Here is a 27,822-nt window from a genome sequence, read left to right as displayed (position 1 = left end):
TTTTGTCTCCTCTGTCACTTGAAGTCTTTTTCTTCTTAAAGTTTCTTCCTTCAGGTGTTCAGATGCAGGTCAGGAGCGAGACTGGATGAGCGTGGTCTCCAGGTCTTTTCTCCTCAACAATGAGCGATCATCGGCTCAGTTTCACGCCTAACAATGGGTAATCGTGCAAAGTGGTTGCTTGTCCCAAAGCGAGCCTAATCAGGATTAATTTTGCTTCTCAATATCCCATTTACTTTTTATTTCTCAGTGAGAATACAGGAAAGGAAAGTATGCTAAGAATTCTTTTCTTATTTATTTTCTACACTCCCTTCTCCTTTGTTCTATTTCTCTAAAGGATCAATGATTTTAATTCCAGTTTTCTTCCAGAAAAAAACAACTAAGTTCCTCGTAGTTCTTAAAATTACCAATAAAGTGGTGAAAGCAATTTGTTGGAATCCTTTGTCTGAACAGTAACTTTAACATAGACTATTACAGCTCCTCTCCAACAAAGTAAAGATGATAGGGTATCTGAAATAAGAGGTGAATGATAATTAGAAATTTAGCATTAGTCAAAGTAATTTGCACCTTTGCTCAAGCAAGTTGCTTGAATATTACATAACATCAGTTTAATGAATGTTCAACTTATGAAAACCAAACTTTTTACTTTTAAAGGTAAAACTAAACTGTTTGCTTTCTAGAAAACTGAAAACTCACCCCTTTAGTCTTGCTGTGTCCCCAGGCTGGAGGGCAATGATGCGGTCTCGGCTCATTGCAACCTCTGCCTCCCAGGTTCAAGCAGTTCTCCTGCCTCAGCCTCCTGAGTAGCTGGGATTATAGGCGCCCGCCTCCACGCCTGGCTAATTTTTGTGTTTTTAGTAGAGACAGGGTTTCACCATGTTGGCCAGGCTGATCTTGAATTCCTGACCTCATGATCCGCCCACCTCAGCCTCTCAAAGTGCTGGGATTACAGGCGTGAGGCACCGCACCCGGCCACCCCTTCACTTTTTCAAACAGAAAGATAAAATGGTTTCTCTTAAAATATTTTTCAGCTATTGTAACTTATAAGAATACTTAAATATTCTTAGACAACTGGAAATTAGCTCAGTCTGCTCAAAAAGCCAAAAAAGTGTGTAAAAAATGTAATGGTTTTGTATGCTACTAAGTGAAGCCAGCCTAAAGGGGCAAATACTGTAAGATTCCACTGATATGAGGTCCCCAGAAAGGTAAAATCCATAGAGACAGAAAGTATGATAGAATGGGGCTAGAAGCCCCTTGACAGGGGCTGGGGTAAGGGAGGATTGGACAGTAAGTATTTAATGGGGACAGAGTTTCAGTTTGGGATGATATAAAAGTCCTGGAATGGATGGCAGTGCTTGTACCACAGTGTGAATGTCTGATACTTCATGCCACTGAACCGTGCACTTAAAATGGTTAAAAATTTAAAAAAGAAAAAGAAAAAAATAGTGTTTCCAGAACCAGAGATAACTTTTTATGTTAATATTCAGTTATTCTGAGTTCCATTTCAGAAGACAGAGCTCATGAAGAAGAAAGCTCTTAAAAAAGAAAACCAGTCAGGAGTTCAAGACCAGCCTGATCAACATAGTGAAACCATGTCTCTACTAAAAGTACAAATATATATATATTTATTTATTTATTTATTTTTAGCCGGGTGTGGTAGCGTGTACCTGTAATCCCAGTTACTCAGGAGGCTGAGGCATGAGAATGTCTTGAACCTGAGAGGCAGAGGTTTCAGTGAGCCAAGATCGCCCCACTGCACTCCGGCCTGGGCGACAGAGCGAGACTCTGTCTCAAAAAAAAAAAAAAAAAAAACAAACACAGCCAGGCGTGGTGGCTCACATCTGAAATCCCAGCGCTTTGCAAGGCCAAGGCAGGCAGATCACTTGAGCCCAGGAATTTGAAACCAGCCTCGGCAGCATAGGAAGACCCTGGTCTCTACAAAAAATAAAAAATTAGCTGGACATGTTGGCTCACACCTGTGGTGCCCGCTACGCAGCAGGCTGAGGTGGGAGGATCACCTGAGCCCAGAAGGTTGAGGCTGCAGTGAGCTGTGATCGTGCTACTGCACTCCAGCCTGGGCTACAGAGCAAGACCCTGTCTCAACAACAAAAACAAAACATCGGTGAGACCAGTTTCTGCCTTAGTGACACACGTGAAGAAAAACTCTGATGCCGCCGTGGTTGTGTTGGCAGCTCACAACCTCACCACGTTGAATGTCGTCATACAGGCTGCACCAGTGCATGCTTCAGCTTGGATCACTTTAAGGAGGAGATGGAAGCTGAGGCTGGAGACGTGGCCATGTGCCAGGAATCTCACACCCACCCCTGTGTACTTCTGTAAACGGACGGCAGCACGAGTGCGGGCCTCCACTGCTCCGGTTTTTCTGATGAGGAAACCTAAGTCCAAAATCCCACTACTTGAAGACAGTGAAGGCAGGAATCATCCCCGGGCCAGCTAGATCCCAAGGCCACCACAGGCTTGTGGCTGGATCACCTGTCTCCTAATCACGGCCATTCCCAGCCCCGTCCCTGCAGTCTGCTGGCCTGACCCACCGCAGGACAGCTGGAACCCACAGTGGGTGTTGTTGGTCTCTGGCACACACCTGCTTCTCCCTCACTCCCCCACTTCCCCCGCAAGGCCCATCTTGCTAAGGTGGAACGAAGGAATTGAAAACACCGGCTCTGCAGGCAGGGGCGGGCACGGTGCATCCTGCAGCAATGCCTTAGCCTGCCGAGGCCCCTCCTTGCCTGTCTGTCAACTGGGCACAATCACGCCACCTCCTTTTTGGATCCACAGAAAACGACTTTGCCTGAGGCCAGGCACTAGGGGCCACCTTCCCCAAGCACACTCCTCTCACCCATCCTGCTGGGTCTCCCTGATTTTCCCCGCCTCGTCCAGGGTCCAGGTCCACCTCTTCCTCCAGCTGGAGGGAAGATGGTCTGGTGGGCGTGGTTAGTATCAAGGAGCAGAGAGACCCCAGCTGAATGACAGAATCTGTATAAAGTGGCTGGCAGGCTGCCCAGTGCACAGTCTGCTCAGCAAGGGTTTTTCCTTTCTGCTTGGTCCCCGCCGTTGGATGCACAGAACCCATATTCTCCTGGTCGCTGCAGTCCAGCGGCAGGTTCCTGATAGCTCACACCCCCGCTGAGGTTCCACGCAGCTCAGATCAGCGGCTCATCACAGGGTGCATCACAGGGCCCTCCCTCCAGACCTGCTGGGTCCATCTTCAGGAAAGAGGCCCAGGCACGTGTATCTTTTAGAGGCTGACACCCTGGGTAAGAGTCTCTGCGTTGAGCAACCCAGGACGCCTCTGGTGAGTTCATCCTAACAAGGTCCCGGGATGCACGGATATTCAGGACCACCTGGAGATAGGCCTCAAACCTGGGTTCAGCTCTCAGACCACTCGAGACTGCTGCAGGAGGCTCTCATCTTCTTTGTAGATAATATTTCAATGGGTCAGAAATAACCTTCTGATTGGGAATGGAAGAAGAAAGGCATCGAATGGTTGGTTTTCTTCTGTGTAATCCTACAGGGGTACACCAAGAGTTTATTTTCTGTATTACAATGAAACTTTGTAAAAACTTTAATGTTAGCCAAAGAAATGCATTTGCCTTTTTTTTTTTTTTTAATTGGAGTCTCGCTGTGTCGCTCAGGCTAGAATGCAGTGGCATGATCTCGGCTCACTACAATCTCCACTTCCTGGGTTTAAGTGATTCTCCTGCTTCAGCCTCCCGAGTAGCTGGGATTACAGGCATGCACCACCACACCCGGTAATGTTGTGTTTTCAGTAGAGACAGGGCTTCACCATGTTGTCAGGCTGGTCTCGAACTCCTGACCTCAGGTGATCCACACGCCTTGGCCTCTCAAAGTGCTGGGATTACAGGCATGAGCCACGTGGCCAGCCAGCCACATTTGCATAGTTTTAAAAGAAAATAGCGCTACCCAGCCATAAGAATAACCCAATGTCCTTGCCATCGCCCACTCCGGAATCCCCTGCAGAGAATCACTCATAGCTCTTTGCTCCTCTACCTTTATTGTGTCCATATTTCCAAATCATATGCTTATAGCATAATTTTGAAAATTTCAACAGCACCAGTTACATGGGAAGATAAATATTTAGCTCATTCGTGCTCCTACCTCTAACTCTCTCTACTGCATGTGTCCCCGCAGAGGCTACACGGGTCTCCATTCAATCCCTGCCTGTGATGGTAACAAGATTACATGACTGCATGTCAGTGCGTGTGCTACATGCTACATGCCGCCCCTGTGTTCATGCATTTTCACTGCATCTTCTTTCTTATACGACCTTTTTTCCTTGAAGATAATCATTGCCTCCCTCTTTCATTTTCTTAGCTTTCTTTTTTGAGACAGAGTCTCGCTTTGTTGCCCAGGCTGGAGTGCAGTGGCGCCATCTCAGCTCACTGCAACCTCTGCCTCCCTGGTTCAAGTGATTCTCCTGCCTCAGCCTCCTGAGTAGCTGGGATTACAGGGGCCCACCACCATGCCCAGCTAATTTTTGTATTTTTTGTAGAGATGGGGTTTCACCATGTTGGCCAGGTTGGTCTCAAACTCCTGACCTCAAGTGATCCTCCTGCCTCAGCCTCCCAAAGTGCTGGGATTACAGGCATGAGCCACTGTGCCCAGCCTCATTTCCTTAGCTTTCTGTATACTTTCTACTAGTTCACAGCCATACACTCATATTTGTCAGTGCCATTCTATATATTTTTTTTTTTCTGGAGACATCCCTCCTGTCACCCTTTGGCATCCTGCCCCAATCTGATGGTGACTTTCTAAACTTGCTGCATACTTCTATACTCAGGCTGCACTTCACAGGTGCCAGGAATTCCCTCTACCTCTCTCATAAGCCCTTATTTTCTGCATTCCATGATGCCTTCCTCCTTGATTTATCTGTTTAATTTAGTGGAATGTATTCTGTAGTAGCTTCCTGGGAAAGGGTGCATGAAACATCAACAGTTAAAATATTTTTCTGATCTTATAGTGATGGATAATTTGGCTGGGTATGTTAGTCACAAGTAGGAAATATTTGTCTTCAAAATGTTCAAAGTGAAAGGTGGTGGTGGCATAGCGTTTAATCTTTCTAAATCCCAAAATTAAAACAGAGCAACTAGACAGCAAAACCAAAAACCTATGAATCACATTGACAACAAAATTACATAACAAAGTATCCCCACGAACCTTTGGATTGGGGGTGTGAGTACAAGTGGGTGTGTGAGGAGATGTCATAAGGGAGTCTTCAGAAGGATTAGACTTTCTGCATTTTACTAAATACAAAACTTTAAAACAGCAAAATGCATTATGAAGATTTCTTAAAATGATATTTTACATAGAGAATTTCACTTTAACTAAAATAACTTGTTTCAAATAGCAAGTAGGTTAAGTTTAAACCAGTACCTTTCCACTATAAACCATTTTCTGAAAATTTTCTCCTGTTCTTCAATCTGAAATATAAAGGAAGGGAGGCTTGCCAATTTTGGATAGAAACGATCAGTCTCTGGACTAGCTTAGCAGGAAGTAGTAAAATTATCGTGCTTGGGTTAGTGTGACATCTCACATGAAAAGAAAATGCCTGGAGAGTCTCTGCAAACAGAGAGGCTACGGTGCTCCACTCCCTTCAATCTACTTTCAGAAGCCGTGAGAAAGGTTTTGGGCACACGTCGTCAGCCAGAACCCAACACGCTGAGCAAACCGTGCTGCAGTCTGTGTACCTGACGTGCCTCCAGCCTTTGAAGATAAAAATAAAAAGTCTTTTGCCCCCGACTAATCAAATCAAATTAAATTAAAATGTCATCAAGTTCCCTGTGCCCACTTTGAAATATTATTAATAACAACAGCATTTGCATTCATTTCTATCTTCAAGGCCTTTCCTGAACACCCATATTTTCCAGCTCTTCAAGGGGAGCATCTGCTGAACGGGATGGGTGAAGTGATGGGAAGCAGAGGAGCAGGCCTGCTCATTGTGTGATGGGGGATGTGGGAGTGTCTGCGGGACACTGGCCGAAGCTTGTGTCTTTCACAGATGTAAGTGCGAGGGCGATTCTGAATGTACTCTCAGGTTCACAAGGCTCTTAATGAACCTCTTTATCACCTGTTTGGGCTCTGATTTTCCATTGTTCAGAATTCCATATAAATTACAATGGCAAAAATTTTAAAAATTAACTCTTTTAGTTGTTGTTATTCCTGAGGACTCGGAACCGTGACTGATGCGAGGCTGGTGAGGCCGTGTGAGCCTCGGGTCAGTAGCGGGCAGGGCTCGGAACCTCTTGCCACTCCCTGAACCCTGGTGTGACCGGATGTCCCACTTTTCCCTTAAGCTGACTTTCTCCGCCTCCCTCCCTCCCTCCCCACTTCCTTTCCTCCCGCCTGCTCCCACCCCTCCCAGTCTGCCCGTTTTCCTCCATTTATTGGCACTGGATGCCCACACCCAGGGCACACTAGGAAGCTGCTGAGGGTGAGCAGGCCTCATGACAATGTCATCAGATCAGGATTTGCTTCAGAGGCAGGTGGGGAAGAGGAGGTACAAGATGTTCGTCTTGATCTCTGCTGTATGAGAATCGATACCACCAAGACTTCCTCAGCATAAAGAAAATGTCAATAGCTTTGTGGCTTTTGGACCCAAATGAGTATTAAGTGGCTGCTTATTTTTAAGGCTCATTTTTAAGGGACCATTTTTAAACCCTGTTGTTTGCTATAATACAATTATAAAATAATTTTACTTTTGTAAGCTTTACTGTAAAGAATCTGATCCTATTACCCAACTTAGGGTATATTAACTAGATCTGGTTGCTTTTTATAGCATGAAATACAAACTTCTCCAACTGGTCATCACAGCCTCTCATAATCTGGCCGACCTCTACGTATTCATCCAGATTTCCTTCCTTTCTCAGCGTTGCTGTCTCATCCCCCTGGAACATCTTCCACCTCATCCACCAGACTCAGCGCTACGGTGCTCCCCTCGTTCCTGAGCCGCTTCTGTCTCCAGGACTTCAGGAGACACAGTTCTGATAGGGCTCACAACATTCCTACCCCATGCTGGGGGGCTCCATTGCAATCCCCTGTCCTCGATGGGAACAGAACCTGATGTCCCTCCCTTGATCAGGTTACATTCTCTTGTAAAGATGAAGGAATTCTTCAGTGGAATTAAGATCCCTAATCAGTCAACTTTGAGCTAGTCAAAGGGAAGGTTATCTTGGGTGAAACTGGATACAAGATAGGGAAAGTCAGAGAGAGTCGAGGCTGCAGAGATGTGCTCCTGTTGGCCTTGAGAGAGCAAACCGCCGTGCTTTGTGGGGAGCCACATGAGAGGGAGCAGAGGGGCCTCCAGTAACTGAGAGCAGGTCCCAGCGGGCAGCAGCAGGAAACGGGGGCCTCAGTCCCACAAGCACGAGGAACTGAATGCTGCCAACAGCCAGTAAGCTTGGAAGGTGACCTTGACCTTCAGATGAGCACCTGGCCCAGCAGCACCTTGACTTCAGCCTCCTGAGGCCCCAGTCAGAGGACCTAGCTGGTCACATGCAGACTTTTGACCCATGGAAACAAAGAGTGAGAAATGTGTATGGTTTTAAGCACCTAAGCCTGGGATCATTTGCTGTACAGCAAAAAGAAACTAATACAGGGGCCGGGCGTGGTGGCTCATGCCTGTAATCCCAGCACTTTGGGAGGCTAAGGTGGGCAGATCACCAGAGCTCAGGAGTTTGAGACTAGCCTGGGCAACGTGGGGAAACCTCATCTCTACTAAAAATACAAAAATTAGCTGGGCGTGGTGGTGGGTGCCTGTAATCCCAGCTACTGAGGCTGAGACAGGACAATCTCTTGAACCTGGGAGGCAGAGGTTGCAGTGAGCCGAGATCGCGCCACTGAACTCCAGCCTGAGCGACAGAGCAAGACTCTGTCTCAAAAAAGAGGAAGGAAGGGAGGGAGGGAGGGAGGGAAAGAAACTTCATCTCAAAAAGGAGAGAGAGAAAGAGAGAAAGGAAATAGAGAAAAAGAAAGAAAGAAAGAAGAAAGACTCCATCTCAAAAAAAAGAGAGAAAGGAAAGAAAGAGAGAGAGAAAGAAAGAAAGAGAAAGAAAAAAGACTCCATCTCAAAAAGAGAGAAAGAAAGACTCCATCTAAAAAAAAAAGAGAGAAACAAAGACAGGTATCCTGTGGCACATGGTGTGGTCTTCCAGCACTTTCTCTGCTAGAGAGAGTGCTAGAACTGTAATTTTTTGATGCTATGATGGCCTCTTGCACTGCTTTTGTGAATTCCTTCGGTGGAGGGACGTTCACGTCGCCACCGTTGTTTGCAAAGCACCGTTTTTTGCAGCCCCCATGCTGGTTTGTGCTTCTGTTCCGTGAGCACTTGGCCTCTCAAAGTGCTGGGATTACAGACCCTGACAGTCATCCCTGTTGCAGATGTGAGCCTCCAGGCTGTGGGGCATTGGGACACATCTCTTGGTGTCTTCCATGCCCTCCCTGTTCACCCCAGCTGCTTCCCCAACACATCAACTGTGTATCACGTTCCCTCCACCTGTGGAGGCTGGCCTCAGGTTCCTCCTCTTGGTGGGGCCTGCTGGAGGATGTCGGGATGGTTTCTGGGCCTCCAGCTTTCCTAGCTTTCTCAGCAGGCACCCATGCCTGCCTCTACAGCCTTGCTGTCCCTCCTGGAGGTGCTACTGTGCATGGCCTCGGACAGAGGATCGTTCCAACAGCCACTCGCTCCTTACTGCTTCAGGTGAGCAGCTATTCCTTATGCACCCCCTCTTTGGCACCTGATATGGGAGGGGACCATTTGGTGCAGAACGGGCAAGGTATGGTCTTTAACTACAAAGAATGTGAGGAGAGAGGCTCCTCTTTCTGTTCCCTGGGACAGCCAGTGTGTGGTGTTGGACCAAAGCACACGGATATTAGTTATTCTTGGACCAGGGACCCAAAGGAACGTTTGCAGCTCAGACCCAGCCAGACTTGGCTGCAGCTCCCGCCCCGCAACCTCTCTTGGTAATTTTCTGAGCCGTTTCTAATCCTGGCTTTCTGGCCTCCTTCAATTCTGTGAGCCCCTGTATCCTTTCAGTTAATTACCTCTGACTCCTAAGATAGCATGATTCAGCCAGGTGCAGTAGCTCACACCTGTAATCCCAGCACTTTGGGAGGCCAAGATGGGCAGATCACCTGAGGTCAGAAGTTTGAGACCAGCCTGGCCAGCATGATGAAACCCCATCTCTACTAAAAATACAAAAATCGACTGGCATGGTGGCAGGTGCCTGTAATCCCAGCTACTCGGGAGGCTGAGGCAGGAGAATCGCTTTAACCCAGGAAGTGGAGGTTGCAGTGAGCCGAGATTGCACCATTGTACTCCAGCCTGTGCGACAGACAGAGTGAGACTTGTCTCCAAAAAAAAAAAAAAAAAAAAAAAAAAAAAAAAGCAATAGCATGATTCGTTTCAGTTGCTTGTAACTGGGACCCCGATGGATTTAGCTCCCCGGTGATAATGTATAACAGCCACCGCCGTGTGTGTCTCATAAACGTCTGTAGCATCCCTTGTGCACGTAACAACTTGGACATGGGTCAGTGCAGCAGACCCGAGCCACACTGCTGGGGCTCAAGCCCTGGGTTTGCACGTACCAGCTGTGAGGCGTGGGAAAGCTAGAGGAGCCCTCAGCCCGTTGTCTGTGAAACAGGGACAATGACAGTCCTCGCCTCATTGGATGACTATGGGATTGCACGAATTCATATACACAAGGCTCTCGGAACTGTGTCAGAGAAGTGTTTGCTGTTATTTCATCCTATTCTGTTTGACTATGGAAAATGATATTTTATTATTTCTCCAACTAAATTTTAAGAGGTTCTTTATTTTCATTCCCTCCAGCGCACCAAGCCTGGGCGGGGAGTACATGGTTCTGCACAGGGGTCGGGGTCTGTGGCCTTGGTACCTCCCCAGCCAGAAGATCACACGTACCCCTGGATCTCACAGCCTCTTCAGGAGCGAGCCCCGGACAGCACTGTCAACAAGACGGGTGCTCGGTGCTTTCCCTGTTTTCTATCAGAGAAGGTTCTGGTTTCTGATGACTCCAACCTGCATGCAGATTACATGCCAGCAGGGAGTTGATGGCAACTGGAATCGTGCCAACTTCACTTTCTACTGTGATCCGACAACCCTTGGCCTGCCCTCTAACCCTCTCCCCTCCAAGGTTGTCTCTCAAGCCTCAGTGGAACAATCACGGCTCTTCCTCACAGCACAGGGCAACTTGGACCTGGTCTTACGGCTCTCCCATCTGATCTGGGAACTAGGACTGCTCATCTACTAAGACTACATTGAGGGGGCTGGGCGCGGTGGCTCACACCTGTAATCCCAGCACTTTGGGAGGCCAAGACAGGCAGATCACCTAAGGTCAGGAGTTCGAGACCAGCCTGGCCAACATGGTGAACCACGTCTCTACTGAAAATACAAAATTAGCTGAGCATGGTGGTGCATGCCTGTAATCTCAGCTACTTGGGAGGCTGAAGCAGGAGAATCGCTTGAACCCATGAGGCGGAGGTTGCAGTGAGCCGAGATCGTGCCGCTATACTCCAGCCTGGGTGACAGAGCGAGACTCCGCCTCAAAAAAAAGAAAGAAAGAAAAGAAGAAAAACTTGGCAATGACAGCACCAGGGCCTTCTCTGACAGCAGCCTGGAGGGAGAGTGAATTACCCAGGAAATGCAGCAGAGGCCGGGGTAGAACGAGGGTGCCCAGGCAGGAGCCAGGGTGACCCCATCCACTCTCCGGTCACTGGGGGGCCGGGAAGTGGTGGCGTTGTCTTCAAAGCAAGGTGAGCTGGACGGAGGCTGGGATCCTCAGGACTGGGCTGCTGGCCTCTGCACTGTCGGTATGACGGCCAACATGATTACATGTTCTTCTCTTAGTTTGGTCACATTATTTTGAGTCATGTCACTCTCCCCTGAAACTACAGCTAATAATAAACTGACCTGTTATCCACACCCAACTGGCAACTTAGACTGGGTGAAATGGATTGTGTTTTCTGATCCCTCCTGTCATACAACTCGTATGGGCTACAGACAAACGTGAATGCATTATTAACAAACCAGCAGACTGCGCAGGGGAGAGCGCAGATGGCTGCATATGTTAAGAGCTGGAGGCATTAATTGTGAAGCATCCTTATCTTCTGGGGTTCACTCACATCATGACAGTACAAGTGTTTTCCTGGTAAATCTACTGACATTCTGTAAGTAAAGTCAACCTTCAGTGAGGCTTTCTTAAATTCGAACCAATTTATCAAAATAAATACAAGTGAGGATTTTCTTTAAGGTTCTATTAAATGTTTTAATAAGCTTCCTTTTGGAAGGGGCCAATTAAATTAATTAATTAAACCATGACATTAAAAAAAGAAAAACAACCTAATAATGGTTCTGGCCAAGTAGAATTTTACTTTTTTTTTTTTTTTTCTTTTTTTTGACACAGAGTCTCACTCTGTCACCCAGGCTGCCGTGCAACGGCACGATCTCGGCTCACCTCAACCTCTGCCTCCTGGGTTCAAGAGATTCTTCTGCCTCAGCCTCCTGAGGAGCTGGGATTACAGGTGCCCACCACCATGCCGGGCTAATTTTTGTATTTTTTAATAGAGACGGGGTTTCACCATGTTGGTCAGGCTGGTCTCAAACTCCTGACCTCAGGTGATCTGCCTGTGTCAGCCTTCCAAAGTGCTGGGATTACAAGTGTGAGTCATCGTGCCTGGCCTAGAATTTTACTTTGATAAAAGTATAAAATGATCGAAGGGAAGTATCCTATCGAGTATACAGAAATATTAAAAGATTAAAAACACAGGGATCATAAACCAAATAAATAAGTTTAAATGGCTAAGTTTGATGCACTTTATAAAAGTATTAAGAAGATACTGGGCCGGGCGCGGTGGCTCAAGCCTGTAATCCCAGCACTTTGGGAGGCCGAGACGGGTGGATCACGAGGTCAGGGGATCGAGACCATCCTGGCTAACACAGTGAAACCCCGTCTCTACTAAAAAATACAAAAAACTAGCCGGGCGAGGTGGAGGGTGCCTGTAGTCCCAGCTACTCGGGAGGCTGAGGCAGGAGAATGGCCTGAACCCGGGAGGCGGAGCTTGCAGTGAGCCGAGATCTGGCCACTGCACTCCAGCTTGGGTGACAGAGCAAGACTCCGTCTCAAAAAAAAAAAAAGAAGATACTGAAAAACATGGAAACTTCCTTTTTGTATATGTGTGGTGTACAATAACGACAGGCAAGGCATTGGCGAGTAACAATGTGAGTTGGTTTGTCTCTTTATCTGTCCCTTCTCACATCTTCTCACTCAGCCCTGCCAGGCTCATCCCCTGTCCTGTGTGTGCCAGGAACAGCCCTTGGCTGAATAAGGACAGACACGGGCCAGTGAGGGAGCCCCACCGCGGCCACCTGATCTTACAAAGGAGCATGCGGCAACCCCCTGAGTTAGACACTGGGGAAAAGTGACGGAACTTCCTATACCTCCTCCGTGTGGCAGAGGCTTGAGACCCAGCCAGGAAGCGCTGGGAAGCCAACCCCCAGGAGAGTGACATCAAACCGAGTTCTTAAAGAATTCATTGGGTTAATTACAGGTTAATTAGGGGAAGAGGAGAGGGACGGGATTTGTGAATTATTTATGTTCCGTAAGGAAGAATGACGGGGAAAACAGTTGAAACATCTCTACGTACCTGTTGGTTATGAGCACGGACTGTTGGGTTTTTCCCTATTAATAAAATAAAACCAGTAAATATTTGACTAGATATTCTGTGATAGACTTGGATTAAACGAAAAGTTAATGGGTTCTGATTTGTGTAAAATTAACCAATAGTTTTAGACCGCAGTCATGAACTGGGGCTAACCTGCCTCAAAAAAAAAAAAACAAGGAAAAGGTGGCATGGTTTCTCTTTTGATTTAGAAATCTCTGAGTTTTCTGAGAATGTGTATTATTCCTTTAAAAACATCTTCCAATATTAACTTTTATTTAACAGTTACATAAAATTTTGTTTTTGTTTTTTGAGACAGAGTCTCTGTCACCCAGACTGGAGTGCAATGGCGTGATCAGCTCACTGCAATATCTGCCTCCCAGGTTCAAGTGATTCTCCTGCCTCAGTCTCCCAAGTAGCAGGGATTACAGGTGTTATGCACCACCATGCTGGGCTAATTTTTGTGTTTTTAGTAGAGACAGAGTTTTGCCATGTTGGCCAGGCTGATCCCGAACTCCTGACCTCAGGTGATCTGCCTTGGCCTTCCAAAGTGCTGGGATTACAGGTCTGAGCCACTGAACCTGGCCAAAGGTTGCACAAAATTTTAAGCATATAAAAAATCAGAGGAAAAGTGCATCCATCATTACCAGCTCCTGGCCAACCCTGCTCCACTTGCACTGTGCCCACCCTGCCTCGCTCTGCACTGTTCTTATGAAATTTCAGACAGAAATAATTTCACTTCTTTATTTCCAGCATGGAGACCTTGCCTTTCTTTCTCTCTGTCTTTCATTCTCTTCTTATTCTGTACTAACTTTTATCTAGAGCCTCCATTACAACATTAAATAGAAACAGGAGAGCAGACCTCCTCCTTCTGCTCCTGAGCTACAGGGAAAGCACTCAGATTCTTCTCTGTAACTGTGACTTTTCTGTAGATGCCCCTTGCCAGGCTGAGGAAGTTCTCTTCTATTCCCAGCTTTTTAGGCGCTTTATTCTGAAGGGGTGTTGGATTTTCTCAAATGCTTTTTCTGTGCCTATTGAGATGACCACGTGGTTTTTGTCCTGTACTCTTTGGAAGTGTTGTGTTACATTGATTTTTGTGTATTGAACCGCCCTTGCATTCTTGAGATAAATCCCAGTCGGCTGTGTCGTATAATCTTTTTTCGATGTTGCTGGATTTGGTTTGCTAGTATTTTTTTTGATGATTTTGCATTGATATTCATTGAGGATATTGGCCTGTAGTTTTCTCTTCCCTTGATTACAAGTCAGTCTGGTTTTGGTGTCAGGATGATACTGACCTCATGGGATGAGTTAGATTGTGTTTCTTCCTCTTCTTTTTTTTTTTTTTTTTTCCTTCCTTCCTTCCTTCCTTTCTTTTTCTTTCTTTCTTTCTTTCTTTCTTTCTTTCTTTCTTTCTTTCTTTCTTTCTTTCTTTCTTTCCTTCTCTCTCTCTCTCTGTCTCTCTCTCTCTCTCTCTTTCTTTCTGAAAGAATTTGTGAAGGTTTGGTATTCTTCTTCAAATGTTTGGTAGAATTTACAAGTTAAGCCATGTGGGCCTGGGCTTTTCTTTGCCGAAAAGTTTTAATTACCAATTAAACCTCTATTTGTTGTAAGTCTACTTGATTTTCCATTTATTTTTGAGTCTCTTTTAGCAGTTTCTGTTTTTCTAGGAACTGGCTCATTTTACCTAAGTAATCTAACTTGCTGTCAGAGAGGTCCATCTTCTGTTACTTCTGTTGTCCACAAAGTGAGTGAAAAGATGACCTTGTACTTTCTGAGATGAGCCTCCTCTGTTTTCCATCACTGTGGTCTGGGCTTTCTTTTCCTTTGCTCTTGGTGTCTCTATCCTGCTTGATTTGCTTCCAATCTCAGCACTTTTCCCCAGAATAGAGCTCCTCTCGGGAAGGAACCTTTCAACTGTTTATGGGGTCCAGGCACCTTGCCCCTCCAGAGTTTACCAAGGGCCAACTGCAGTCTCTTAGTAAAATCAGAATCTGCAGCCCCCATGATGGTTTGTGCTTTTGTTCCATGTGCTGCGCTGCCTTTCAGGCCGTACGCTGGCTGCTGAGGCCTCTTCCACTCTCGAGGCTGCGAGGTGCCCCCTGGTTTTGGACACAGATGCTGATACTAGGAGGACTTTTTAGTTGGTGACTGTCCCCACCTGCTCACGTTTTGGGGCCTGTGGAAATAGTTTGTCACTTGGTTTTGTTGTAGATGTTCTCTATGGGTTTTGAAGGCAAATTACTTAACTTTTTTTGAATATTTGCTTCCTTCTGGTAAAATGGGATAGTACAGAAAGTGAGGTGACTGTAGGAAATTCCCTGGCATGTGGAATACACTTTAATTACGAATGTTATTCTCCAACTTCTCCCTCCATGTGGAAATGCCACAATTCCAAGGCTACACAATTAAACTCTCTACTTAACACTCACACATTAAATTTACAGTAAGCTATTTTTAAATAAAATGAAAAGAAAATATATATAGGTACAACTTAAGTTTAAAATTTAAAAACAACAATAAAATTAGGAAAATAGAAAACTTTCACCATCACCTATTAGAGTAGCTCACATGCAGCTGTTTTTCTGGCATCATTTGAAACAACATTGAGTATACCTGTCTGTTTAGCTTACAAGTACACAGCATAGAGATCAATTTTTTAAAACTGGAGCTATAAATATTTAACTCTGACAAATTATACATTCATTTTTTAATAATAAATGTAAATCAATTAAATTTTTATTACCTACGCTAGTGATTATTTTTCTCCAGTAAGTCTTGTTTGTATTGACTACCTGACTGGCTATGATAAATTGTTCCAATAGCTTCCTAAGAAACCAAAAATCACTTTTTAATCTTCATTATTATGCTATTGATCAAACCTGATTTTGAGTGTCCTCTAACCTCAAGCTTCAAATGGAAACTGTGACGTTATTACTGCTTCAAAGGTGTCCTTGTGTTGGTTGAGAAAAATCATAAAAAAATAGTAGAACTACTATACTGATAGCCAAACAAATAGGAGCTAAGCCCATGTACAACACAACGGGCAATCTTAATTGAAATAGAGGAAGAAGAATACGCATCTTTTCTTGGTCAGTTTTGTTTATGTAATGAAAAAAATGTCATGGTCTCCGTGTAACAGTATCTGGCTCTCCCCTAAGAAGTTCAGCTAAGATCCTAGGTAGCATATTCTCTTTAAGAAGGATCACTAAAGGCACTAAACGGAGACCAAAGGAGGTCGTGTACACAGCCCACACCAGTGGCTCTCACCTGGGGCTGACTTCATCCCCCAGGGGACGTTGGCAATATCTGGGACACTTTTGATCTTTGTGACCTGGGAGGAGAGAGTGTGTGCTCTGGAAGCCAGCGGGCAGGGGCCAGGGATGCTGCCGAATGTCTCGTGACACACCGGACTGTTCCCCGCAACAGAGACCATCTGGTCTGGAATGTGGGTAGTGTTGAGGTTGGGAAACTTTGTCTTTCAGTGATCTCCTAGGTATGAATGGGCTCGTGGACCTGAGTCAGATGTTGGGATGGTTTCCTCTCCCATGGCGCACCCACCGCAGAGGCCAAATCACAGCCTCAATCAGAATCAGGCTCGGGGTGTCCTAGGTAGCGTCGCCAGGGCTTGGAGACACTGATGAGCCTCATCGCTGGAATTTTGTCACGTCCAAGTTGAGAACACACTGAACCAATTTTAAGGAAACCAACTGACATGTTAATATTAGTTCAACTCACTGTTGCCATCCCACTGGTCCAAAAAAAAAAAAAAAAAGAAAGAAAGTTTTGCTTGAGGGTCATTGGCAGAACTCTGGAGCACGTTTTGACTCATTGTAGGAAGAACTTTCAGGCTGGTCTGAAGGTGGTGAGTTATCTCGATTGTTCACAGTCAGGTACAGATCCAGCTCCTTGTTCTACTCTTTCCCATTCTCACTACAAAGAAAGAAAGAAAGACAGGGAGGGAGGGAGGGAGGGAGGGACTTTCTAATAGGCAAAGCAGCTTAAATGGAATGGGCTGCCTGGCAGGTCTTGAGTTCTTTTCTGCAGAGACATTCAGTATCAGGCAGACGGCTGTGCGGGAATGTCTCAGAAGGCGTCTTAACCTAGGAGAGTCAGGTAACAGGATGTTTATGGCTCCTTCCTCCCTTGATATTCTTGATTTTACAGTTGAATGCAGATGGCAATCAAGGCTACTTGGGGAAATATACTTCCATGAGGCCTCTAAATAACGGTGAGGATGTGTGGAGGTGGATCCGGTGCCCAAAGCCCTGCCCGGTCCTTCATCTCATTCAGTGGTCTTTATAAAACCATCAGCGTCTCAGTGGTCCCTACAGCCAGCAGTCATGGGAGAGGAGGACGCACACGAAGTGCCACTAGTGATGCTGGAAGTGCCCCCAAGAAGCAGAAAAAGGTCACGACATAACAGGAAAAAGTGGAAATGCTTGGTATGTACCATAGATTGAGGTCTGCAGTGGTGGTTGCCGCTATTTTAGATGAATGATTCATCTTATAAAGAAAGTAAACTTACGGCATCCATAAGTGCAGCACAGTCCTGTAAGTGTATTTTCTGTTTCTTCTGAGTTTCTTAATAACATTTTCTTTTCTCTAGCTTACTTTATCATAACGATACAGTATATAGCACATATAACATATAAAGTACGTGTTAATTGACTTTCCGTCAGCAGGAGGCTACCAGTAGTTAAGTTTTTGGAGAGTCAAAAGTTACCTGGGAATTTCCGACCCCAGGGAGGATCATCCCTGCCCCCAGAGAGCTTCGGGGATTCCTCTGATCTTCTTTGGTTTATCTTGATTTCTCTTTTCTCTTTCAGTCTGGGCACTACAGAGATTTTCAAAAACTGTCTGTGAGAGTAAATAATATGTATGAATTTATTTCAAGATAGGGAAGCTGGTATTGAAAACATGCGTTTGTCTGAAAGAGTTGGCAGTGACTGTTCTGGAATCCTGTTTTCCCATTTTCCTCTGCTGGCCACCACGTTCTGCCTAAGAGGCCTGGGAAGGGTCTGGGAGACAGGGAGGAGCAGGAGGTGGGGCAGGGAGCGAAGAGGGAGAGACAGGTTAGAAACACCATGTTTCCCCCCAGGCCTGTCACATGTGGACGTAGTCACATTTAGACAAGATACCACATATTCTGCTGCTGACAGGAAAAAACAACAACAAATAAACAAAATGGCACATAAATACAACTCATGGCATGTTCTGTCTTATTTCCAAGTACACAGTGTATATCGTCTCAAACTGGTGCACTGTCTCACAGGGGTTCCCAATATCCCCTCCATATTCCTGTTATGTACTAGATAGAGGGTTACACATGTGTATGCACACATATAATATAAACCTGGGTTTCTATGTGCCTTCCTTTCTTCCTGCGTTCCTCTCTGTCTGTCTCTCTCTCATTCTTGCCAATATGGCTGTGTCTAATTTTCACTTTATTGTGAATGGCAGCTGACTCCAAGCCATTTCCTCAAGCTACCTGAAGAAACACCATTCAGTGAAGGGAGAAGAAAGCCTGGAAACGTATCCTTTTTAAGTTTATTCTTTCAAACTCAGAGTTTTGAGGAAAAAAGCTGAACTGAAAACACTGGCATTTGCAAACGAAACTTCTTCAGAGTTTCTTCTGCCTGCCAGAGCTGTAAATTATTTAACAAGTGAAATTAAATCTTCACAGAGAAGCCCGGGGCTGTAATCACACAGCCAAGTTTGCTCAGCATGTGAGCCCTGCGGGTGCACATTCCAAGACGCTGACAGCTGCAGACACCCCAGATGACGTGGGTTTGAGGCCTAGCCCCTAGGCGGGTGGGATGAATCCTAGCTGACTGTGGTGACTGGAAATTGGCAGTGCCGCCATTGGCAGGTGGCAGTGTCCCTCCAGCTGGTGAGACAGTCCAGGCCACTGCCCTGTGACTCGGGGGCTCCGGCAAAAGCCTGAGCTCTGGGCTCACTCCCACCTCCCCGGGACATTCCTGGTTTTAACACCACAAGCCCCATCCTTCTGGGAACCCCTCAGTTTGGGGTTAAGGGGAAGATGGGTCCTTTGTGACTCTGGTGTCAGGTGTCTCTATGCACATGGCAGACAGACTCCTTAGGAGGGGGAGTCCCATCCTGGCCTCCTCCCCACGGGCTCCATCAGGAAGAAGGCCCCACTGGGAAGGAGGCCCCAGGGCCTTGTCTTGGGCCTCTGTACTGGCTGCCTCAGGAGGATGCCTGTTGCTGGCCACGACCTGGGTCTCAGCCCCAGACAGAATCCTGGAGGCAGAAGAATGGGGTGGAGGGTGTGTGTGTGTGTGTGTGCGCGCGTGTGTGTGTGTGTGTGCCCTGTGTGGGTCCCAGGCATGGAGAGTGTGTGTGGGTGTGAGCCCCGCTTGGGGTCCTAGGCAGACTCCTTCCTGATAAGACGCCCACAGCCACCCTCGGCCATCTCCACCCTCCATGTCTTTGTCTGTGTGATGAAGAGAATTCGATGACCTTGAGTCCCACAGCGGCTCTGCCATCAGGGATGAAATCGGGTGTGGAAAGTGCTCCTCAAGATGCCTGGCGCTTAGTAGGTGTTCAGTGATCTCTGTCTGAACAATCCTCACAGCATTCACAGGGGAGCCCAGAGAAGGCAGCAGCCCGGGCCCCAGCCACCGACAGCTCTGAAGTTCACCTTTGAGTGGAGACACATTTGCTCTTCCTCACCTTGACACGACATGTTTTGCCTTAAAGGAGAATTGAGAGATAATTCCCTCCTGTTGTCTGAGAGCACCAGCACTTTTCGGATTTGTAACTGAGTCCTGCTTTATTTACTTATTTTTTTGAGACGGAGTCTCGCTCTGTTGCCCAGGCTGGAGTGCGGTGGCACGATCTTGGCTCACTGCAACTTCCACCTCCCGGTTCAAGCGATTTTCCTGCCTCAGCCTCCCGAGTGGCTGGGATTACAGGTGCCCGCCACCACACCCAACTAATCTAATTCTTTGTACTTTTAGTACAGACAGGGTTTCACCATGTTGGCCTGGCTGGTCTCAAACTCCGGACCTCAGGTGATCCACCCACCTCGGCCTCCCAAAGTCTGCTTTTTTTGTTTTATTTTGTTTTAAGTAGCATAGGAGGACCTGATACATCCCTGCAGCTGAAACCCCTCCTAGCTCTAGGTGGACAGGAGATGAGAGGAGAAGAACCACCACAAGAAAAGGTCAGAATCGTCTGAGAGAATGTTTCTCCTTGGGGGAATCCCACAGCAGTGGAATAAGGCAAAGACCCTAGGAGACAGATGCCTGCTGCCAGGGGGCCTGGTGTGGGTGCCTTGTTTACTAAGCATTTATTTATCACTGCTAAACACCCCCAGCCCAGTGGCTGATCTGACCTCGCGATCTGAGATAAAGCTAGGGTGGGTAGAAGCAGAAAGTACAACTGCGTAATTCCACTGCCGATGGATAAAGGAGAACCGCTGTTGGCTGAATGGATCAAGCAGCCCACACTGCAGCCCCAAAGACAGCAGGCCGTAGGAAAACAAGCAAGTGATTTCCACTGACATTGATGCTTTCGGGTCTTTTCGAGAATAATGTACTATAATTAGTATAGAAAACCTTTGTTTGATTTTAGAAAAATGTTTCAAACAAACTAATTTTTTCACAGTCTACTGTTGACACAGGAGTTAAGAAGAAATTAGGCAGATAGTGAGGGTGTGGAAGTCCTCGGTACTGTTTTCCTTTTAATGAAAATCAGCCCCAAATCATTTTCCTTTCTAACAAAGAGCAGCCTGTGATATCCAGCTGCAGATAGATGAGGGCAGTTGTGCCAATCATGTTCAGGATGGTGGCCCCCTCTTCCCTTCTCCGCCAGCCACGCATACAGTCAGGAGCAGACAAGATGGCCCCGGCCGAGGGGAAAGTTCATTTGCATGATAAGATCGGGGCGGGTTAGGGTTAGGGTTATGTATAGGTCACATCTGATTGCACCAATCTGTGAGCTCTATGTAAATCAGACACCACCTCCTCAAGCCTGACTATAAAATCTGGGGTCTCCGCAGGTCTCTTCCTCTCGGAGGTCCCCTCTCTCTGTAGAGAGAGAACTGTTTTCCTTTCTTTTTCTTTTGCCTATTAAACCTCCACTCCTAAACTCCACACGTGTGTCCCACGTCCTAAATAAAAGCCCCAGGTATTGACCCCAGACGATGGAGCCACATCATTGTGACCTTGAATACCACAACATACATTCAAGGTCAAACCTGGAAGGTTAGAATCACAACTTATATTTGCACAATGCTTAAGTACTTCATGTTTACTTTTTCATTATTAAGTTCTCTCATCCACATCATTTCAAAAGAGCCCTACCAGACAGGACTGATAGTGTCTGTCCCATTTTTATTTGATAGAAGTGAGGCTCAGAGAAGGCAGTTCATGTGACAAGAGCTGCACAACCAGCAGTGGATGTCCCGGGTCCGGTTTTTCTCTCCCTTCCCCTAGGTCTCTGTTGTGGCTCCAGTCTCCGATGGGCGGGTCTGAGGCCGAAGTCACTTAAGGCCCAGGGCAGAAGCTCAGTGTTTCCTGTCCTCTCCCAGCTTACAATTATAAATAGACTTCGGTAAAACCACTTAAAATCTTGAGTTTTCCCATATCAGTATGCAAATGTGGAAATAATTCATAGGGTTACTGTGAGAAATGTTCAAGGAAATTGATGAGAAGTTTTTTTTTTTTTTTTGAGACGGAGTCTCACTCTGTTGCCCAGGCTGGAATGCAGTAGCACAGTCTTGACTCACTGCAACCTCCGCCTCCCAGGTTCCAGTGATTCTCCTGCCTCAGCCTCCCAAGTAGCTGGGATTACAGGCACGTGCCCCCATGCCCGGTTAATTTTTTATTATTAGTAGAGATGGGGTTTCACCATGTTGGTCAGGCTGGTCTCAAACTCCTGACCTCAGGTGATTCACCTGCCTTTGACTCCCAAAGTGCTGGGATTACAGGCGTGAGCCACCACGCCCAGCTGAAACATTAAGTTTTTGTAATCACATTTACCAATCTTTTTCTTTTTGATTTTCGGATTTTCAGTCATCCTTGTCTTCCCCAGTTCAAAATGATGTACTCTTTTCTTCTAACATTTTTATGGTTTCATGTCAACATTCTGCTTCACCTTGTATTCATTTGGATATATGGGATGATCTGATTGTCCCAAGGTCATTTGTTGAACAACCCAAATCATTTTCATTCATTTGAAATTATGTTTCTGCCATACACTAAATGAACATGTGTATTTTGGGTTTACTTTAAAACTGTATTCCATTCCAGTGACTGTCTGCCTCGTCCTACACCCACACCAGACTGTTTTGATTACTGTGATTTTAGTCTATGTTTTAATAACTTGAGTTTGCAGAGCCCTGTCTTCTTAACAGACTACTAGGTGGTAGCTGTCACTGACTCCTGTATTGCTATAAAGGGGTTTGTATCTTTGTAGAGATTTCCTGTCAGAATTATACTAACAGGTGCTTTGGTAGCTAGTTCAGTCACCTGACTTGCTGAGGGCATTCCTAAGGGGATGAATCAGAGAGGAGAGTGGATATAGAATCCATTCAGAATGATTAGTACATCCAGGTCCTTGGTCCTGCCGCCCCCCAGCACTGCTATTTTTAATAATCTTGAGGACAGCACCTTGCAGGGGTGAGAGGCTGGTGGGATTGCAAGCCAGGAGAGGAGACCCGTGTGCACGCCCTTGTGCCACTCTAGACTGCACGGCTCAACCCACAGGATCATCACTAGAGCTCTGTCTGCCTCCAGCCTTCCCTCTCCTTCATTCCCCAGTAAATTGTGCTCAAGTGCCTTCTTAATGTGTCTTGTAATTAGCCGGTATAAAAGAAAAAGCAAAGCAAATCGCATTATCATTATTACTATTATTATTATTATTATTTTGAGACGGAGTCTCACTCTATCGCCCAGGCTAGAGTGCAATGGTGCCATCTTGGCTCGTTGCAACTTCTGCCTCCTGGGTTCAAGCGATTATTCTGCCTCAGCCTCCCCAGTAGCTAGGATTACAGGTGTTGCCACAATGCCTGGCTAATTTTTGTATTTTTAGTACAGATGGGGTTTTGTCATGTTGGCCAAGCTGGTCTCAAACTCCTGACCTGAGGCAATCTGCTCACCTCGGCCTCCCAAAGTGCTGGGATTACAGGCGTTAGCCACCACACTTGGCCTGCAAATCACTTTTTTAATAACCTAAACATCTTGGACAAAGGAATCCTGGGTCTGTGATTGAGTCCTACCTTTCCCAAAATCCAAATTATTCTTGCTCTGTATCCCCAAGTAGAGAGCCCAAGGGGGACATCTTGATTCAGCCATGTCTGAAGACCTCTGGTCAATAAATAGTACACACAACTAAAAAGATACCATCAACTCCAACCCTTAACATATGTTTTAAGTTATAATGAAGGGGAACTAAAGCAACGTAGAGTCAAAGATAAAGAATTGTATTGTGGCACTTATGTCCTCCCTTTTGAGTGGTATGATCCTTATCTCATAAGGTGGTGCAATTTTTTGTAGAGACAGGGTTTCACCATGTTGACCAAGCTGGTCTTGAACTCCTGACCTTAGAAAATCCACTCACCTCGGCCTCTCAAAGTACTGGGATTACAGGCGTGAGCCACCACGCCCAGCTGCATTTATATTCATTGAGGTAGTTTCCCTGTGATCACAGTCTTAGCCTGCTTTTGGTATCCGGGTAATACTGACCTCATGCAATGAATTAGGAGGTGTTCCTTAGAAGTGTTCTTCTATTTTTTGGAAGAGTTTGTGAAGTTTTGGTATCACTTCTATCTGGACCTGGGCTTTTCTTTGTAGGAAAATTTAAAATTACTAATTACGTCTCTTTACTTGTTATAGGTGTATTCAGATTTTCTATTTCTCCTGACTTAGTTTCAGTAGCTTTCAGTATTATAAAAATTTCCGTTTCCTCTTAGTTACCTGCTTTACTGGCACACAGTTCTCCTCACAATCCCATCATCCCTTTTTCTTTCTGTTTCTATTGGTCGGTCAATGGTGTCATCCACTCTTTCTTTTCTTTTTTGAGACGGAGTCTCACTCTGTGGCCCTGGCTGGAGTGCAGTGGCACAATCTCAGCTCCCTGCACTCGGTTCCCAGAGGGAAACTCTGCCTCCCGGGTTCAAGTAATTCTCCTGCCTCAGCCTCTCTAGTAGCTGGGACTACAGGCACCCGCCACCACACATGGCTCATTTGTGTGTGTGTGTGTGTGTGTGTGTGTTTAGTAGAGGCAGGGTTTCACCATGTTAGCCAGGATGGTCTCGATCTCCTGACCTCAGGATGGTCTTGATCTCCTAACCTCATGATTCGCCCGCCTCAGCCTCCCAAAGTGCTGGGATTACAGGCGTGAGCCACCACACCCGGCCCATCCACTCTTTCATTCCTGAATTTGGTAATTTGAAAAAGTCTGTGAATTCCTGACTCAGAAGGTCTAAATATGTGGGTCCAAGTCGGAACTGACCCCCACCAACGATATATCAAGTCAGAACTGACTTCCACCAACGATATATCAAGTGGAACTACTGAAATTCTCCAGTTTTACCAGCAAAAATGGCTATTTCATATGGTTCAACATAAAACATTGAATTAGGTTCAACTTAATAAAATAAAAATGAGTTAAAAATTGCTTATTAAACAGTGTTATTTGAAACTGATAAACTCCCTTTCCTGTTCCTCCTTTTCTTGCTCTTCCTGGTTTTCTTGTTTTCTTTCTCTTCTGCAGCCAACGGACTGTCTTGGGCCTCAGTTCTCTGAATTCGTAATGTAAGGGGGCTGGGTCCTGGGACTGTGTTGGGCCTCAGTTCTCTGCATCCGTAATGGAAAGGGGCTGGGTCCTGCTTGAGTGCAGTTTTCTATCATCTCTGCAGACAGAGCAGGATTGCCTTGAAAGGTGTAAAAAGAAAATAAATCTTGGCATCCCAAAAGCCAAAGGGAAGAGTCAAGCTGGGAACTGCTTAGGGCAAAGCTGCATCCCAATCTATTCCTTAAAAAGGAAGCTACTAAGATTTAAAAAAAAAAAAAAAGTGACATACCTCCGTCATAAGGAGTTTCCCTGTGGACAAAGGACAGACAGAACTCAAAGCCGCCCTCCGCTCACTGAGATAGATGCATATCTGATCGCCTCCTTTGGAAAGGCTAATCAGCGACTCAAAAGAATGCAACCTTTTGTCTCTTACCTGCCTATGACCTGGAAGAGCCTGCCTGCTTCGAGTTGTATCGCCTTTCTGGACAAAACCAACGTACATCTCACACATGTTGATTCATGTCTTATGTCTCCCTAAAATGTATAAAACCAGGCTGTGCCCCCAACCACCTTGGGAACATGTCAGGACTTCCTGAGACTGAGTCACGGGCACTCATCCTTAACTTTGGCAAAATAAACTTTCTAAATTAACTGAGAGCTGTCTGTCTCAGATATCTGGGGTTCAACAAAGGGCCCACAGTATGCTGGTGTTGGCGAGTCACGCTCTTTTCTCTCTGTCTCTCTGTCACTCGGATCTGACACTCTCCTTTCTATTGGCATCTCTCTCTTCCAGTCTGAGTCCCTGTCCTCTCATGCCCAGGTACCCCAGGATGGAGGGGCCATGACAGCGGCAGAAGCAGGTGACCTCCGTCCGTGGCTGTCTCCTGGCGGGGGAGATGGAGCTGAGTGTTCCAGTTTCCCATCAAAGGCCTGATACTCTGCAGACTAGACATGGAATCTTTCCCATGGGAGCTCCCAAGCTCCCTTTTGTCCTAATAGAATTGCAGATCTTTAATTTTTGAACCAGAACTTCTTTGGCCTGCCAGACTCTTAAAAGTTCTCTGTTTCTTAAAGGAGGATTTTATCTGTTCAATGTTATCAGACAGCTGGAAGGGAAACTGCAGGCGACCCAGGCATCTGGTGTCAGGCAGAAGTTAGATTTTTGTTTTGTTGACAGGAACCAAGGACAAGAGGGTGTTTTACACCCAGCAAGCCTATTTTATTAAATAAAGTTCTCCATAAATGACGATGATTTTTGACTAAATGACTAAGGAGAGGAATTTCTCTTGGTCAGGTTTTTTTTTTTTGTACTTGTAATATTTTGTTGTTATTGTAGATCTCAAGTCCTTGAATAATTTGGAGTTTTTTTCTGTCTTTTTTATTTCAGTAAATTTACTTTCTCATTTTCTAAGTCAAACTTGATACGCATCTTGTATAGTATATTATGCATTATTCATCAAGAGCTGGTTAAAGTAAGGAAATTTAAGTTAGCCACTTTCTCTAGAATTTCTACTTATAGTACAAATTTCCTTGTGGTCTCAATGTTGATGAGGCACATTCATGAATAAGACATGAGTATCAGGAGGGCATTTTGCAGCAGATTCATATTCGTTTTTGCTCCTCTCATTCTCCTTGCACAATAGCTGTGCTTTTCTTGTACAGCACGTGAAGCCCGAGACCTCAGTGCAACAGGGAAGCTTTCCCGTGGAAGAGGCGGCATGATAATAAACCTCAAAGGCTGACATCTTAAAGTGGGAGTTCATTTAAGGTTTTAAGTGGCAAAATGCCAATCATTGCTCTTCTGAATTTTCTCAAGGCCTTATTTGCTTGACAAGTGTTAAAATCAGGTTTGCTAAGAGTGCGCAGTTTACCCTGAGTCCCTGGGAAGTGCATGAGTGTTTTACGACGTTTGAGTCCCAGGGCCTTGGAGTGGGCAGAGCACAGGGTAAAGCCTGGGTTTGTCGTGTGACCCAGCACCTCCAGTCTCTGACCTACAGGATTCTCTTCTGCACATCACTCTACCTTCCTGGGCTTCTACTTGCTTTAAAATGGGCGTTAACACATGGCTCCTCCCTCAAGGGTAGCGCCTTTCTTGCTTATAGGGCCTGGGATCACGCTGCAGTGCTTTGCATGCTTGCACGCTCTGGAGCGCTGGACAAGCTCGCCAGGGCTTTAGATAGAGACTGTGGGTCCTTTGGGGAGCTGTTGTCATTGTTAATTTTGAGTTCTACCTTGAATCAGTCTTGCATTTCAAAGCTTTTAGAGAACCCTCTTTTGACTTATTTGATAGGCATGAGGTTTTGGCTTTGCCCAGAGAAGATCTGTGTGGAAGCTTTAGCACAGCAGTGGCATTCGGGCTTGGTCTTGTCTCCCGCTAAGCTACACACCAGCCTTCTCTTGCAACCTCCACTCTCAAGCAAACAGAAAAACAACCATTAAAATGCAGGGAGCTCGATGGACCAGCAGGTCACTTAGGTAGGAACAATGGCAGAGCTAGGGAAAAGGGAACGGGCGTTGGTTCCGTGAGGTGAGAACAGAGAGCTGGCTGTGAACTTCTGGAGAATCACCTGGGGTTGTCGGTGAGTTGACATCGTTAGTGTGAAAGTCAGTGCTCTGCATGGAGACTGAATGGCGACCCCTCAGCCACCTGCTCAGGAGTCCCTTTATGGCACCTGCACACAACTGGAATTCAGTCTCTTTCTAGACATCTTCAACCAGATGATGCAGAGAATGAGGACTATTCGGCTAACAGGTCCGAAGATGGTTCCATGACTCTGTTTGGGAAGAGGTAACCATTGTATCTCTCTGTGTAAGTGACGCTTCCCCCACGGTGGTCGCCGGTTGCTCCAGATCCAGTTAGAACTCGAGACTATGAGCCCAACTCCTTCCTTTTATAGATGGGGAAACTGAGTGACCCGAGGTCACAAGGCTAGATCACAGGACAAGCCTCACCTGGCCATGTCAAGGAGAACATGTTTCCTTCGCAATAGCATTCCAGCCAGGACATTTTTGTTTGTTTATTATTATTATTATTATTATTAGTGAGATGGAGCCTCTCTCTGTTGCCCAGGCTGGAGTGCAATGGCCCAATCTTGGCTCACTACAACCTCCACCTCCTGGGTTCAAGCAATTCTCCTGCCTCAGCCTCCAGGGTAGTTAGGATTACAGGCGCCTGCCACCATGCCTGGCTAATTTTTGTATTTTTAATAGAGACAAGGTTTCACCATGTTGGCCAGGCTGGTCTCGAACTCCTCACCTCATGTGATCTGCCTGCCTTGGCCTCCCAAAGTGCTGGGATTACAGGCGAGAGCCACCACGCCTGGGCTTTTTGCTTGTATTTTGTTAGTTGAAAAA

The 27,822-nt window shown here is 46.0% G+C and overlaps 1 protein-coding gene and 1 long non-coding RNA gene across 8 annotated transcripts in view; one reads left to right on the top strand and one right to left on the bottom strand.

Annotated features, from left to right (window-relative positions):
* LOC103879493 (translation initiation factor IF-2-like) overlaps positions 1–24,351 on the top strand; it is a 30,891-nt gene extending 6,540 nt beyond the window's left edge. The window contains exons 3-4 of one of the 7 annotated variants that reach the window (XM_031655676.1): positions 18,169–18,240; positions 24,155–24,351. The gene's annotated coding sequence lies outside the window, so the exon portion shown is untranslated. Of the gene's footprint in view, positions 1–5,875; positions 7,709–8,646; positions 8,732–9,862; positions 10,415–16,872; positions 17,910–18,168; positions 18,241–24,154 lie in introns of those variants that run through there. The other 6 variants (XM_031655673.1, XM_031655677.1, XM_031655672.1 and 3 more) reach the window with 6 other exon arrangements.
* LOC103879502 lies at positions 358–3,320 on the bottom strand. The gene is made up of 2 exons (XR_004178594.1): positions 3,179–3,320; positions 358–507 (listed from the first exon to the last, which is right to left on the bottom strand). It is a non-coding gene; the product is annotated as a putative protein ATP11AUN (long non-coding RNA).
* Positions 24,352–27,822: the final 3,471 nt, after the last annotated feature.

The sequence above is a fragment of the Papio anubis genome, chromosome 15, assembly GCF_008728515.1.
Source record: "Papio anubis isolate 15944 chromosome 15, Panubis1.0, whole genome shotgun sequence".
Lineage (NCBI taxonomy): Eukaryota > Metazoa > Chordata > Mammalia > Primates > Cercopithecidae > Papio > Papio anubis.
The sequence above is the reverse complement of the archived record's forward strand: the minus strand, read 5'-3'. Positions and strand labels throughout refer to the sequence as shown.